Source organism: Eurosta solidaginis, chromosome 2, assembly GCF_040869045.1.
Source record: "Eurosta solidaginis isolate ZX-2024a chromosome 2, ASM4086904v1, whole genome shotgun sequence".
Taxonomy (NCBI): domain Eukaryota; kingdom Metazoa; phylum Arthropoda; class Insecta; order Diptera; family Tephritidae; genus Eurosta; species Eurosta solidaginis.
Window position 1 is genome coordinate 5078168 of NC_090320.1, and position 17561 is coordinate 5095728.

A 17561-nucleotide genomic window follows, 5' to 3' on the forward strand; every position below is an offset into this window, starting at 1 on the left:
CACTTACATTCAAATTCAAATCGACAGTGATGAATCAACAGTACTCCATTGTGGGTAGTGGGACGAATATTTATGTTTGTGAGCACAGAAAGTTTATTGATTTTTGCTTTTTGTTATTTGATAGTAGCGAAACATAAACCGTTGTAGAACACAAAAATAATAATGAAAGCAAAAAAAAAAAAATTAAAATCGCCACTTAGTTGCTACAAAAAAAATTATGTCGAGCGCTTTGCTCATATCGCTAGTTAACGGAAGCGGACATGGAAGTGGAAGTGCAAGGAAAGCCTCACAAGTATTTAACTTTGCTGCTAACTATGGCTGCTGTCGGTTTCAGCAGTCGGCACGGAATAATAATTCGAGGCATATGCACAAGCGGTTTGGTGTTACGTGCGCTATTATTAAATTTAAAAGTTTGTTTACTTCATTTCCTATAAACATACATAAAATTTGCAAATAGCAAGCACGGCAACACACACACACTAATACATAGCTACTAGCAGTCATATTTCGTTAAACATGTAAAAAGCCTGCTTCCGCTTGACTTAGTGTCGTCGTTGGCTTCTTAGGGCTCGTGGGAGCAAATTATGTTGGCGTGTTTGGCTTCGTCATTGACTAACACATACGTTTACTTAAATGCGAGAGTGTGTATGTGTGTGCGCACACAAATGAGCGCTGCACAGTGTTTCGTGTAGAACAAGCTAGCTTGTTCATATGCAGTCATTTATTACAACTACGTCATTTTTTTCAGCCATATGTTCTTTTTTTTTATTTTTTTTCAAAAATTTTACTTCATATGCATACATTTGCTTATTTCATATACAGTAACTCATGTGAATAAGTAACATAGATCCAAAAAAATTTAAAGGACTTAAGAAAATTACATTATTGTACTTAAATTGAATGGAATACAAATCTCAATACTCTAAAAAATTCTAAAAATTCGGAAAAAAAAATTAAAATTTTTTATGAAAATTCGTCGAATTTTTTAAATATAATTTAGTTTTTGTTATAGATCGTGACAAATTTTCTTATGGGAAATTAGTTAAAATAAATTTGCGAAAGCGAAAATTGTAAGAATTATCCAAAAAGGGGTGTCTACTTATTTATGTGAGTGACTGTACATATGTACATACATATTTTGTATTTATTTGAGTATTTATCCTGGCACTACAATTTTTACAGAATTATTTTATAGTACCAGTCAGGAATGTAAAAGTGAATTACAATAATAATAATAACAATGTAAATAATTAAATTAATTATGTCAAATTATTTATTACAAAAACTTAAAAGTAAAGTATCATACAAAGTAGAAAAGACAATAGATTTAAATTGAATAAAACCTGATCCAACAAAAAGGTATAGGGTAGGTTATCTTTTATAATTATGTTATTATTCGCTATCATCACTTTCATTGGATGAGTCACTTGTGGAATAGTCATGAACATCAGCAACACTACTGTGAAAGCTTGAAACAACTGGGTTTTTATTGACTCCTCAACATTATCGGGGGACAGTAAATTTAAGACTTCTGAAGTCAGACTTTTAAATTTTTTCTTAGGTATCTTCCTAAAACTGTTAACTAAAGGATCCGATGTTATAAGCAACATATTCATAAGATCTCTATTCGTAGCTTCACGCGTCTGCTTTTGTGCGTTATAATCCCTGAATCGTCTCAAATCTTTGTTACGGGCTTCCTGTGCTTCCTCGGAAAGTTGACCAATAGGTAAAATTGCTGATTTTATAATTTCAGTACTATGCATTAAGAATTTATGAACTGTAACAAGCATATTAAACCATGGATAGAGATATATGTATAGCTTTTTAGTATCGACCGCAAATTTTTCAAATCTTTGGATATTTATATTGTACCCAGATGCTAATGCGCGAAGGAGAGTGTCGAATCTTTTGATGAGCGTTACATCCAATCCCGTAATCTCAGCACTAGCCTCAGAATTTTCGAAAACCCTACGAGCAGTGTTGCCGTCATTGGTATTGCCGAAACCTGGTTTTGGTTTATCTTCATCAATCCATTGTATGTACCTGTTTTTATGCCTTGGTGACTGGTGCGGTAGGTTGTGGCAGGTTGAAGTCAATGATCTTCGCCTTTTTGCGTTTGGCGTGCTCTTGTTGACCTTCCGCGTTTATTTTTGTATGTTTTATGGTTACCTGTTTGTTCCCTGTACCAGGGAATTAGTTTTGCCGTTTATAGATCAGCTTTAAAGGTTCAAATATCTCGTCGGAGCTGGTACGTACATAGATCCTATTTGATATAACTAAATCTACAAAAAAAAAAAAATTAAAAATAGATGTGCAAAGAATTCGCAATGGTTTTTTCTTTCGACTATTAGAGAATACTTGCGACTATAACATATGTAAAATTAAGCCCGGATGTCCGCGGATGTATGTAACTTTTTTGTCCCTAAAATTAAAAATATAGGGAAAAATACCTTTTCTTCTTAATAACGGTTAATTAAATATATTGAAAATACTCTAATTGTGAAAGAATTACTATTAGAAAATTTTACTTACCTTCGAGCTTAGAATCCATCAAAAAAATTATGTAAAAGTGTTCACTTAAAAGAAATATGAATCTTAATATTCAACAAGAATTTTCCAAATTAATCAATGCATTTTACGGCCACTCATGCCTTCTTACTTCAATTACTCAATATATATGAGCAAAAATCTCATAAAAAACCCAAAAATCCCGTTATTTTGTTTGTTTTCTTTCATTTCTCATTACAATTTTCTTGGAATAAGAACTTTGTTTTTGTCCAGCTAGCTTGTTCTACACGAAACACTGTGCGCTGGTAGTAATAAGCAATATTTCTCATTGGTTCTTCATAGTAGTGTTGCAGAAACTCTTTCAGCACCGCACTATTTTGCTAAAATGTGCAAAGTTCCAGCAGAGTGAGTGTTGGGGATCATGAAGATTGTGTTGCAGCGGTTTCTAAGTTTTATTATATTGCATTTATTTATTTAACAAGTATGCGGATTGGTCGTGTACTAGCGATTACACTTCCATACATACCTTTTGGTAAGGCCAAAAGTGGGTGTATATGTGAAGGTATTGGTGCTATGCTACTTTTTGCTGTTGTTTACGCTTTTAATTTTTAGTATTTATTGCAAATATATATAAAAGAGTTGCTTGTACTTCCTCTCATCGGTTATATAAATTGATTTTCTTTAAAAGGTCATGCTGAAAGCGTATTACATAAATATTTTATGGCAAACAGTGCAAGATTTATTAACGCCAACATAAATAGCTGATATTTAAGAAATAAAATATTGTTTTAGTAATATATTGGAGATATTGCGAGCACATTTGTTTTCCTTTTACGGTTAAAGATTTTAATACAAAGTATGTTTAAAATATAATAATAGGGTTGCTTAAGTTAATGTTTTTTACTTACCAATATGAAAATATTTCATGCCGATTTTATTTTTGATGCAATGCTGACATATAACATGAGGAAGAGGTTATTCATCCAGATTTTTTTCTCTTGTTTAAAATGAAGTATAATAATAAAAATATACTACCGGACCCGATAGACGATGTTCTGCCCTTAGATTGGTCAATCTGCATAACTTTGAAGAAGTCTTTACCTCTTACTCGCCCTTCCCCTCTATCACCTATTCTTATCTTTTTACTCACTCCTCTCTAAACGTACCTTTCTCCTTCTCCGTCTGTTTTATCCCTTCTTTTCTCTCTAGTTCCACCTGTCCCTATCTATCTTTATTCATCTAACTCTATCCTTTTCTCATTCTCTTTTACCTTCCCCCGTTTTTCTTCTATTCCATCCCTTATTCCCAGTTCCAGTCTCAGTTCCAGTGCCAGATAGTTTTATGTAACTTTGAGTGCTGTTTCATAAGCATTTTCTCAGAAAAAACTCTGTATTTTGCTTCAGTGGAAAAAAAGAAGTCAACATTCACTTAAAAAATCGAGTATGAACAAATGATGGCTTGTTATGCATGAGGCCCATTGTCTACACATATCGGACGATAAATTCAAAACCACATTTCCGTATATATTTATTTAGAACATCACTTCCCTTCTCTTACTCCTTAAAGATTTTTCTCCATCTTTCTTGCTCTTCTTACACTCTCCGCTCCATTTGGCCCACTCTTGCTTCACATGCCATCTCTCCCTTTAAATGCTTAAACCTAACATAGAACGAAATACTCCAATTAAATACATTCTCTCTATAAGAAAATGTACTCTTCTAATTACCAATCTCGCTCTGGGCTTCATTCAATCATTATTTATCGCCTTCCTTTTTTCTCCGTATCCTTATACCCACGAATGCTTTGATATATTTCGTTAAAGTGTGATGCGTAATTTTGATTCAAAAGATATTACCCTTTATTATATTCAAACATCACACCTACACGCCCACTTTTGAAATCATATATCTATTTGACGCATTATATACCTGAATAACAGACTCATTTTGTTACACATTTTAATATGATGCTGCGAAAGTCACACGACATGACTGCTTAATGTTTTTACAAAAAGAGGTAATCGAATTATGGTTTAGAAAAGCTTTATCCGAATTTAAATATATGGAAGGTTATGAATTTAATAAGCACGCTGTTAAAAGCCAACCACTTACACCCAAACATATCCGTATCAAGTGAAAATCCGATGTACTAATAATTTTCAAAAAAAAAAAAAAAAAAAACAAACAACAGAAAACAAAAAATTATATACATATGTAGATACATTTTTTTCCAAATTTTTTATGGTTTAAAAAAAATTAGAATAGAGAGAGAATGAAAAGACTAAATCCCTTAATAATAAAAACACAATGCTAAAAACACTCAACAACAAACAATAGCTTTCAATTTCTTCACATAGTCTTTTGAGTCCTAAATTTTACACGTTCTTGACGAACGTTGTTATTTAGTAACTCAAATTTTAAATTTAATTGAAAAAAAAATTGTTTAATTTAAAAAGAATTTAATTGAGCACTTCCTTACCGCAGTTAAATTATATGACTTCTATTCAAAATTCCTTGGAATTCTTTGTTTAATTATACCTTTCATGAACATGAAATCGTATATTAACTTTGGTCCGCTGTTTGTAACGTTAAGAAATATAGAAATGGACTCACCATTAAGTATACCGAATTGATCAGGGCGACGAAGTGAGTTGATATAGCCATGTCCGTCTGTCCGCCCGTCCGTCCGTCTGACCGTCTGTCTGTTTGAACGCAAACTAGTCCCTCAAATTTTGAGATATCTCAATGATATTTGGGACAAGGATGTTATTTTGTATTATATTAGACATTTGTCGGATCTGATAGGATCGGACCACTATAACATATATCTCCCATACAACCGATCGATCAGATAAGACGATTTTGGTCATTCCTGCCGCAATTGAGGAAGTATAAACGTGAAACTCGGTGATATATATGTAAACAATGAATAGTTTATTGGTATTCGATATTGCGTATATTGATTAGAATGATTTAATTAATAAAGAAAATGTATTTCAATTATAAAATTACTATAAAAATGAATGAACGAAGGTGGATGTTAAACTTGCGGCTGTCTGTGTCAACTTTTCTTCAGCTAATGTCTCTCTTCACACGAGTTACTACTGACTGTTGTCTTGGTGATGCCAGCTTGAACCGGTGTTCAGGGTAACCATCTCACATATATTCTAATATATCATAGAAGATTTCCTGTAAAAATCATTTCGATCGGAGCTATATATAATATATATCCCATACAACCGATCGTTCAGATAAGGGGGTTTTTTGCCATTTTTTATTTTATATTTATCTTAAAAATCGTTTAGGTATGTACATCTGTTCACTATAAATTTCTTATCTTATACCATAGATGTTAAGTAATGATTAGATAATGCTAATGATTGCTAATTAACCTTCATTTGCGAAATTCTCTAATTCATTAAATAATTAGAATTAGTTCAACTAATTCCCATTAGATAATTGACATTTTTATTCTAATGCAATTAGTTGCCATTAGCAAAAAAAAAATTGGTTTACCTTTACAATTAGAAATCTAATTGCCTTCTGCTAATGCAATTAGATATTCAATTAGCTCGAATTAGAATCAATTATTTTGATAAAAATAAATTTTTTTCAAAAAATTATTGAAGTGAACGAATAATGATGTAAATAAATATAAATAATTGATTCTAATTCAAGCTTATTGAATATCTAATGGCATTAGCAGAATTCAATTAGATTTCTAATTGTAAAGGTAACCCAATTTTTTTTGCTAATGGCAACTAATTGCAATTAGATTTACCATTAGAATAAAAATTTCAATTATATAATGGGAATTAGTTGAACTATTTCTAATTGTTTAGTGAATTAGAGAATATAAACCAATTGCTAATTCTAATTGTAATTTAACATGTATGTCTTATACATCCGATTATTTGGAGATTACGAACGGGATAATATTATTGTTCAGCCCCATTCATGAAAGGTATGAAGTCTTCGGCACAGCCGAAGACAGTCCCGTCCTTACTTGTTTTAGTTTCATGTTTTATCCAAACGACATCAAAATCGAAAAACAAAAGCACAGATAAACTTAAAATGGAAAAAATTCCACCTCAGTGAAATCTCATTATACCACAATGAGATTTCAAACAATTATTCGTAGTTAAACAAGTGTTAGCTTGGACTTGCACTCCTTTCTTCAAGTCGCTAGAATAATGCATGCATATTAGGGTGGACCAAATAGTTTAGTGAAAATATTGCTCAGGCATATAAAAAGCTAGCCTGTAAAAATTTCAGCTTTAAATTTGAATATTAGGATGTGTCTCATTTTACATTTCCCATACAAATTGCATGGGTCATTTTTTTTAAAGCAATGTACCTGGTTTAACGAATAGTAACGAAATATTAGGCAAAGCATAACCTAATGTGAAATTGGGGAATCTACAAAAACGATCTATGATATTGTGCTTAGTTACGCGTTTCAAAGTTATGCGAGGTTCAAATACAACCTCAATTTATAAGTAACCACTTCCAAAGTTATTTAAAGTTAAGACTAAATAATTGCACAAAAACATGAAATATCAAATTTTGCATGAAGTTTATCTTTCTTTTTATTCGCGATGAAGTCTATAAATTCGAAAAATAACAACGAAAAACGGCACACCCTAATGCATATCTATGTGCACTAGAAAAACGGGTTGTGCTTGGTCAACATGTGGCCGACGGAAAACAAGCGGCATACTGAGTGTTGTTGTACAAATGTTGAAACTTTAAAATTACTTTTGGGAGTGAAACATATGCAACATGTCAAAATCAAGAGGAGAAGGTATAAATGATAATGTGAGGATAACCCAGTAGAAAATACAGGTTAGAAATGTAGATTGAACTGTTTATTCGTACACATATCACAAGGTTTGAGATTATTGAAATAGGTCAAATGGAGTTCTTGTATTATAGGCGGAGTTGGTGTGAAGCCTATTTCAGAAACATGGTTATATTAGGATTACATTTTTCCAAAAAGCAACGGCTCAGGTTCGGATACAAGTCATGTGTTGCAAAATTATTGCAACTGTGTAGCTACAATGATGAAACAGGGCGAGGCGTGACCATTTTGTGTTAAATGCAACTATAAAGATAACGGTATACTAGCTATACTAAATATCTAGTCATAATGGCCAGAAAGACGAACATGGCGGGGTGGATTTGTTCCTAGCCCAACTCCTAACCGGGCATGGATGTGTTAAAGAGTATCTCTACCATTTTAAACACGAAGTAATAACATGCGCGATTATTGCGGAGATGAAGCAGTAGAGGATGTATACCATGTATATTTGGAATGCCCAAAGTCATAATGCTATAGATGGAGACTGTGCGGAATTTTTAGTGAAGATTATACTCCCGAGACATTCGTGGGGCAAATGCTCGAAAGTAACGACAAAATGGATAATGGTGTGCGATGTTAACGTAAGCAGAATGATTTGGCTAAGAAGCTTAGAAAGGATGCGGTAGCAATAATCAGGCTACCTAAATATATATTGTGACGAATATTAGTAACACTAAGTAATACTCACATCACTATTCTGATACTAAGTAAATAAAGCCAAAACAACAATAAATAAAGCTGCCACACTTGTATGTACGATGTGCGTAAACAAATTAATCATTATGTCTACACATATGTACGTACACGCAGCGGAGAGAAACGCACAAACGCATGCATATATCTTACCTGAGATGCTCACAAAAGTAGGCAATCATTTGTGCAAGTATCGCTCACATATACATGCGCATATGAGAAGCTATAACGTGCATCTGTAGTTATAGCTGGTAATTTTATAGCTGGTAACTAAGTTAAATTCCAGAAACGCCTAGAAGCATGCGAACGAGGAAATCGAAGAGTATAAAGAGCGCAGGCTGAGCAATCAATTTCAGTTTGATTTAAGCAAGCTATTGGTTGTGAAGTATCAGTGTTATTGTGAAGTACTTTAATAAAGGCCATTTTGCATTATTGAAGAGTAGAGTTATTTATTCAAGAGTTTAGTGATTCGAACGTTAGTAGCAGATTTGAAATAAGAGGAATACCACTAAAATTCGTTACAATATAAAACACGAAATTGTAACACGGCCCTCTCAACCGCAGGAGGTGCTAGTTATGAGTAGGATCGAACAGTAAAGGAATTGGTACGATTTGGAGATAAGGTCTCTTCAAACGTAGTAATAACGACGCAGACGCAATACCTAGTAGTAGTTTCGGGAGGAAAGGCTACTTGGACGGTAGGAGTTTTAGTGCTATTTAAGGTCCCATCCTTATAATTTGAGGCTTTCGACGTTTTCTCTGCTGAAAAAAAATCCAAAAAAAGTTGCCTAGTATAATTATTCGTTGAGCGTTTATTGTTTGAAACATACGTTTCGCTACCTGCCCACCAAAACACTAAATGTTACTACTCGACTGAGCAGTGACTTTAGAAAATCGTACCGGCAGATAAGTACGTATGTATATAAACAAGAATAAGAACGAGAATGACTATGCCGACTGGCAGCTGGCACGTGTGCACTTGTCGAGGCAAGTGTGATGACGTTGCTTTTGTGATAGTTACATACATGAGTATTTATGTGTTCGGGCCTCACATGTTGGTGCTTATGATCACAATCAGTACGGTGAAGATGGTAATGACGAAAAGTACGACGTGAAGTAGTGAAGCTGACAGATCTAGTAACTAAGAGAATAATGAAAAAAAAAAAACCAAAAAAAAAAAAATTATAAAATGAAGTGTAACAAATAAAAATATCATAATGTGAGTATGAGATTATAAAAAGTGCGTTCGAAGGAGCTTTTCAACAGGCACTGTAAGTAACTGTGGAGCTACATATATATGAAGGAAGAGCAAGCACATTTGTTTTTGTATGTACATTAGGGTGACCCTTATTTTCCAAAGTGTTCCGATTCTCGATCTCACCCCCTAGAAATATGCGAATTGGTCAAATAATAATAAAGTTATAAATTAAATTATGCCTTAAACACGGTGTCATTACTTCTAGAATGTGTATATAATGAGTATACGTAAATGAGTTTGTTTCAAATTTTTTTTAATATAAACTTCTTTGAAAATACATTTTTAAAACATATACATATATCTTATGAAACTTTAGCTAACACGTACATATATAATATGAAATTATTTCCTAGGATCTAATTAATGATGATTCATTATGTGATTCAAATGGTTTTTTGTAATCAGTTACAACTTGTAATAAATATTGTTGTTCATGTTCGTCATTTGTAAGTATTCTATTATATTCTTCGTTAAGTTTTACTCCCCGTTCTGCTGTGTCGTTAACTACTTATAAATATATATAATATAAACAGTATCATTAGCTTTTTTTATAGGTTTCTGTATCCCCCAATATACTGGATCTACCTCCAGAAATTGAGATGATATCCCAAACCGGCCCAAAAAACCAAATGCATTTCCTGTCACAAAATCGTGTAGTTCTTTTTCCATGAATTTATTGATTTCACTGGGCCTTAAGTGTAACCTCTTTAAATTTTCTGTTTCCTTGTCGTAGTTGTCTATGCTTTTGAGTTTTTCCACAATCTTTTTCTTCATGGTACAAGAGACGTATCATCGAACAATGCCCATGCAATACATTCTTCAGACAGGTACTATAGGTGGTTACAAAACTTTTTTATTGCAATGTCAGATATTTTTTATTAAAAATTCTGTATTTATAAATTTCTTTAATAAAATATGTCTTGAAGAGGTGCTCTATGAAGATTGGCACAGTAAAACCAAAGCTTAACATAGAATTGTATAATAAACGCGCATATACTTGCTATCGAATTTTCTTCATACTCCGTTAGTTTAAACTGTTCACGAAATAAATAGATTTTTAAGCAATACAATGCCTTAGACATCCACGGAGCATGATGAGTGGCCCACTGGTACACGAAACTTTATGCCATCACTTGCTCCTAGACATATAGACGTTAATTCCAATAATTCCCTTTAGTCATCTCTTACTATTTTCTTTTTCAACTCTTCCTAAGAGAAATTTAGAATGGTATTTTTTCTATCGCTTAAAAGTAATTTCAATTCGTTATTTTGTAGCAAATTTTTAAAATTATTTTTGCCGATATTTTTCCAATTTTCTTGAAATCGCCGGAATAACTTGACGTCCTTAATAGTATTTACATTCGAAAACCCCTCTCAGCTTAACTTCATAAATATGATGATGATAAGGTAGATACAATAGTTTTCGCTCAAGTTTTTTTTCTAATAACGTTGCAGCTCCTTTTATAACGCCTGTGTTAACCGATGTCGTATCGAAACAACAGGCCACAATATCATCCTTCAGATCCCATTCAAATAAGAGTTCATACAACGTATCAGCTATTTCCGAGCCTGTTGCAGCATATAATTTTGGAGCTCCTATTAACTGTTCGCCATTCCTGTAAGTAACAACAACTGGAAGTCGTTCCACCTTTTCATTAACTGTTATTTCTGGAAGTAGTTTTCCATCCCAATGCAAAGTGCCGCAAATTATCTATTTAAAAAAACCTACTATTCAAATTTAGTTTATTCAACATCAGTATAGTTTTAATAAGAAAACGTCGAAGAAATTTTTTGTAGTACACATTTTATAACCGTAACGATTACAACGGTATATCACAAGCATGTGACATTTGCACATACTTAATTTACTTTTCATATTTGTTTGTCGAAAGCTATATGTATATATTTTGCCCTGTAACTCTGTTGCTGATTGACCGATTTTGAAGATTGTGGCCATTTTAGAAAAGTAAGAAAATGCAGATCTTACTACGGTATGGAAAAGCAGTAAATTTTCGTAGGGCTTAGAAATATGGAAGCCTGAAACACGAAATTGTAAAAATTCGTCATTTTTCACGATTTCAAGCCCTTTGCGCCACCTTTAAATCTTTTTTGATTGGCCTTAAACTTTGTATATATTCGTTTTTGAGCTATTCGCATATTTTTAGGGCGTGAGATCAATAATCCAAACACTTTTTTTCCCCTCCATACAACGAAGGGCCACCCTAATGTACATATGTTACTTTGAATATAATGGAAAATTCCATCACAGTCGCTGGAAGTCAAAATGTGTGACAGCAAAGCAAAGTAAGAAATGCTTTGGGACTCACGGCTAGAAAGTGAAAAAAAAAAATGAAATAAAATAAGTATTTTAGCTAAAGTAGTAAGAATAAAACAAGAGTTTAATTACACTTTTGATTTTAATGAAAATGTGCAGCATTTGTCACATTTCACTTGCACACAAATGTCGGCTAACCACTGTCACACGCGGTACGTACTTCATTTGATATCCATTCCGGGATTTTATGGACTTCAAACTTCATTCAACATTTGTGTGGTAGCAAAAGAGAAATATATTTACAACATTTTTTACTTTTTTATATAAATAACTGTTTTTGCGCGCCCACAATGACTAAATGTAGCGTTTTTTCTGTTTGTTGTGCAGACAAAAAAATTAATTACATTTTTACAAATTTAATGTTTCCAAGGATAACTGCACGTCCGCAAAATTTTTTTTTGAAACATAAAAACGCTCATACAAATCAAATGCGTACTTGGTAACTGTTAGATGAGCATTATTTTGTTGTATGTCGAATTTGAAATGAAATCTCTAAATTATATAAACGGCTTTTCAAATGGTTGTCTGAAGCCGGCCGGTTCCGATAAATGTCTAATCGGACACCTAAATACACCCGCTCACTAAATTTCATCAAGATATCTCAAAAATTGAGGGACTAGTATGCATACATACAGACAGACGGACATGGCTAAATCAACTCAGCTCTTCATCCTGATTATTTCGGTATATTTAATGGCACTTCTATCAATTTTCCTTTAAGGACTTACCATTGTAGAATTCGTGACGAAATTAATATACCATTTCATTATCATGAAAGGTATGAAGTTTTCGGCACAGCCGAAGATAGTCCCGTCCATACTTGTTTTAATTAAAAAAAAAAATTATTTTGCACTGACCTAGCAAAGTTTTAGAAGTTTTAGACCCAACCTAATAATCTGGCTTATTTCTTTTTATATTTTTCAAATATCAAATTTTAACATATTTAATTTTCAAAGTGCGTCAAAAACATTTTTAGCCTACAAAAATAAATTGGTTTGTTAAATTCAAAGGCAGTCTCAGCCCCGCCACCCCTTAGCCAGTTCTGCTTTTCTATACTTAGATACCATTAAAAAAGCGTACATAATTTTCATTGTGCCTCAAATACCTGCTCAAAAATGCTTACCAGCTCTTAGACTATAAGCTATATTGCTGTGAAATATCTCAAGCTCGAAAGTAATTTAAGTAATTTTCTAAACACATTTTTCAACCCAAAAATATACATAGTCACTCTTGACTTCAATTTTTATGCGTGAAAACCCGTAAAAGCTATTAGGAAACAAATACAAGAAAAAAACACTTGAACAAATAAAAATAACCAAATACCACGTAGTGATTCCAACGCTTTCATTTGCACCAACAAGCTTCAGACAACCATTTGAAAAGCCGTTTATATAATTTAGAGATTTCATTTCAAATTCGACATACAACAAAAAAATAATGCTCATCTAACAGTTACCAAGTACGCAGTTGATTTGTATGAGCGTTTTTATGTTTCAAAAAAAAAAATTTGGCGGACGTGCAGTTATCCTTGGAAACATTAAATTTGTAAAAATGTAATTAATTTTTTTGTCTGCACAACAAACAGAAAAAACGCTACATTTAGTCATTGTGGGCGCGCAAAAACAGTTATTTATATAGTAAAAAAAGTAAAAAATGTTGTAAATATATTTCTCTTTTTTTTCTTTGCTTACGAGCTCTCCTACTATTAGTAAAATATAAAATAGAAGATTTGTGTCACCTTTGAGTGGGATTGTCTATGTCATTTTGATTTTCCTATTGGCATATAACCTTTGAGGTTGCATTGGCCAATGCTGCGGAGCGAACTCTATTGAAAAAACTTTCTAAACCTGTTCAGCTCTAATTTTGGTCACAATTTCTTTGTCTCATTTCAATGTATTCTGAATATGACTTGAGCTTTAAAGGAAGAAAAAAAGGAAAACGGCGAGGAAAGAACGAAAAAGAATAAAAAGGAAAAGAAGCAAAGAAAGAATAAAAACCCCATAGAGGAAGAACAAGTAGAAAAAGAAGAGGGGTAAAGCTCACGAAAACCACATGGCATAAAACCCAGGGAAATGGAGTTATGTGAGTGATAGCTGCTCTTTACACTGCCCAACAAAAATGTTCATCCAAAAATTATCATCGAGATCATGCAACCAGTGCACTGCAGTGGTATATACCTAGTGATATTTGAATAAAATATATATAGCAATACATGAGTCATGTGGAACGGTGGACTACGTTGTGTTGGTAGTCTTTACCTTTAGTCTGGATAAATAAGAAATAGTTCAGTCTGCTAAAGTGTGCAGATGGAAGTTGTGCTTGAGTGAGATTGGGACTCACATGAAATAAAAGAACTAAGTTGTATTTGGCTTAATACTTTTGAGCTAAGATAATTCGCGTTCAAAGTTAGCGAATAGTTGTTGGGACAATTTAATTCATAAATTTTGAGCTTCGAGAAAAGTTGAGTTTCTCCATGATCTTCAACACACGTGACAATGCTGAGCATGGCAAATGCAGAGAATATAATTTTTTGTTTAGACTACAATCTTGGTATACAGCAGGGTGCAGTTTCAATGAATAAGAAGTAGGCAGAATAGTTTCAGATACCTTCACTACTCTTGATATGACAGAAAGGATTCCGACCCAAATAAACTTCTGGATTTGATGTCTTTGAAGGCTTCAGTAGCGGAGCTACCCCTGCTTTCCGGTATCATCATGAGCCAGTAGTTTAAGCTCATTGAAATACCAACAATAACAAAAAAACGCTTTAATGTATATTTCTGGAAATAGGATCATGCATTATTCAAAGCCAGCCAAAGCCTCATGGTGAGCTTTAAATAATTTAAATTTAAAATGGCACCACATATGTTGTCGCTCACCTCAGTCATAATACATTTTCTGTTATATTTCCAACGAAGTGGTAAGTGGTTATGGTTCGCTGAGATTTGTTTGCTACTCTACTATAGAAAGTTTCTATGTATGTATGTGTGAGTATTTATTAAAAAAAATCATTTGGCAGCACACCACACCGAGGCAAGGAAAGGTGTTGCAGCTACTGGGAGCATTAAAATTTTGTGTATTTGCTTTTATGTTGTCGCCATTTGAACTTAATTCCAGTTTAAGGAGTGAAAAAAAAAACTGAAGAAAATATGAGGTGCTGCTCAACATACGCTTTTAGTATATTTTCACTTCCGACTATATGCAAGTTAATATTAAAATCTGGTGCCCCCGAAAACGACGATGAGAAAAAAAACTTAAAACCATAAAACAAATTTTGTAGGTGTCGTTTTTATGTGAGAATTTGTGTTTTGAATACGAAAATATCAAAATGTGCGGCTGTGGCCAAAGTTAATTCGAAAGCATATTTATTATTTATGCCTTTTGCACATTCTCACTCTACACCATGTGCTACTAAAGACCGAGGCCACGTAGCTGTTGTTGCGACAGCCCATAGGTGCGTTTAGCCTGTTTTGGTAAATTGTAAAATTCCTTTGCATAAGGTATAAATCTAATATTTTCGGTGACATTTTAAAAAGGCGTGCTGAAAGCAATCTGAAGTTTCAAAATTTTTTCAATTACTTTTCGTGCGTGATTTATTACAATTATGGAGGTTGGGGAAGGAAATTTTGGATATTAATTCACATAACTAAATTTAAAGCATAGCAGCTTTAGCAACTCGGCCTCAAAATGTTAAAGGTTTGAAATAAATGAAGTCTTAAGCAATCAGAGACCATATTTTTTTTCGAAAAGTTTTTTTAAGTATTTATTTCACTACTTTCCCCTTTTAAAGCGCCTTTAAATAGGTTATGTCATATTTGTGATTAATTGTTTTCACAGCAGCATCCAAACCATCCTTAAGAATTTCAATTTCTAGTAATATATTGAACATTTTACACAAACAAGCATACTCTTCAATCCAATCCCCACTACTTTCAGCTGGCAGCACCAACTTGTCATCGATTCTATGCTAACAAATTAAATTTTCAACAACTAATTTTCATTAATTTGCGGTATTTACAAGTGATTTGATCTCAAGCCTATTAAATGACTTTCAAGCGCAAATGTGGAAGCATTGTTGTTAGGTATTCCAATGATGTTCAATGATCATGTTTGAATATGTAATTAAGTGAGCTATTTACAGGATATTCATTTGTCAGTTGCCTAAAGCATGGTTGTGGCTGTTGTTGTTGTTGTTATTGGTGTTGTTGTTGTAGGACACTGCTCGAAGGCCTTGGGGAGTGTTATCAGTGTTGATGGTCCTTGCAGATCAAGCACGTTCCGGTAAAAACCACCATTAAGGCACCAGACCGACCATCTCGGGAACGATTTAGTATGAACACATGAAACCTTCAAGGCCATCTCGCCCTCTCATCCCCTAGATCCGTGGAGAACTTGGGGTTGCCAGAGCCTCGGCTGTTAAAGTAACGGGATTCGCCACGGGTAGGTGACGTTGACAATTGGGTTATTTTGCGCTGGCAACAACTTGAAAATGTTGCGCCACACAACCCCTTTGAATCAATTTGGTATTTTAGTCGCCTCTCACAACAGGCCTACCTACCGCGGGTAAATTCTAAGCCCCCTAACCGGGTGAGGGTCATGTTAGTGGCTTTGGTAGAGTTCTGTTGTAATAACTTACTAAAAAAAAAATCAAGGCAAAGCTGAACCTCTATTCGGCAAAATAAGTGACTATGTCCATAACCTTGGTTGCATACTCATGTGGCACTTGGAAGTTTTGTCTCCACTGACAACCCAAAAGTTGCTTAAATGTTTATTCGCTCCCGTTAAATTAAAGAAGCTTAGGTGACAGATTTGATCACAGTCACTCACATTCCTGAATATGAATAAACTAAAAATTCACAAAGACACTCAGCGTTACTTTACTTCCATCCACTGAAGTGACTGAAAGCTCTTACATTTAAAAAATCTGGTTTCAGAGAAAGTGACCCATAACCACGCATTGCCTTAAAAAAGATTTGCCCCCAAGCTTTGGTTTTTTACAGACTAGGAGCTCGCTCCCAATATAGCTAAACCATGCTATATTGGGAGCAGCAGTGCAGCCTAGGGCGACCATTATATGCAGTGGGAGTATTTGGGAAATACCGGTTTGGGTGTGCCATGATAGTGGCCGGCATCGGTTGAATAGCAGATCGACTAGTACTTTGGTGCAATGATATTGCTCTTCGTTGATTAGCTGCTGCTCAGCTCGTCCATGTTTGCATTGAGGATGTATTGTTGTGTGGTCTTAGATGCAGCAGAATTCATATTTGCAACTCGTATGCAAAAGAATATGTGCACTATACACACTAAGATGTGCATACACAAACTTACGAAGTAGTTTCTTGCATTATTGCTTAAAAGCAAAGTCTTAGAAGTTCATCGTAAGTGCAATCATTCTAGAAATAAGGCACTTATATCTTTCAAGAAGTATTTACAATTTTATATAAGAGATATAAATAAATAAAATTTGATTCCCTTTATTTTGTTGGCGTTCTATTCGAAGGGTGATACTGAATTTGGTTCACCACCGAAACCGATTTGTACATAAACCAAATTTTTCAAAGTATGATAGAAAATCGTGCAAATATGCAACAAGACAAATTTTGTGAATTTCAAAAGGACTAATTTGGAGGCCTTTGGTTTAGTAACTAATGATTCAAGATACATACCCATATAACAATATTCTAGAACATTGCAGTATACAGTCGAAGTGCTCATTGCTAAATGAAATAGACCGATGGCTATACACTTGGATATATATGGGGTATTCCATCCCATTTCGACCAATTTTGAACCCGACCCCTTTAGAATTGGCTGAAAGTTTTTCTTCTTTTTCTAGCTTACGAAAAACGTTTTTCAGAATTTTTTCAAATTTTTTCATCCAACTAAAAAAAGTTATGAATTTAAAAA

At 33.7% G+C, this 17561-nt stretch overlaps 1 protein-coding gene across 6 annotated transcripts in view; it reads left to right on the forward strand.

Annotated features, from left to right (window-relative positions):
• The first annotated feature begins 8468 nt into the window (after positions 1 to 8468).
• LOC137239172 (pickpocket protein 19-like) overlaps positions 8469 to 17561 on the forward strand; it is a 229355-nt gene continuing 220262 nt past the window's right edge. For 4 of the 6 annotated variants that reach the window (XM_067764176.1, XM_067764171.1, XM_067764175.1 and 1 more), the window contains exon 1: positions 9167 to 9332. The gene's annotated coding sequence lies outside the window, so the exon portion shown is untranslated. Of the gene's footprint in view, positions 8537 to 9159; positions 9333 to 17561 lie in introns of those variants that run through there. The other 2 variants (XM_067764173.1, XM_067764172.1) reach the window with 2 other exon arrangements.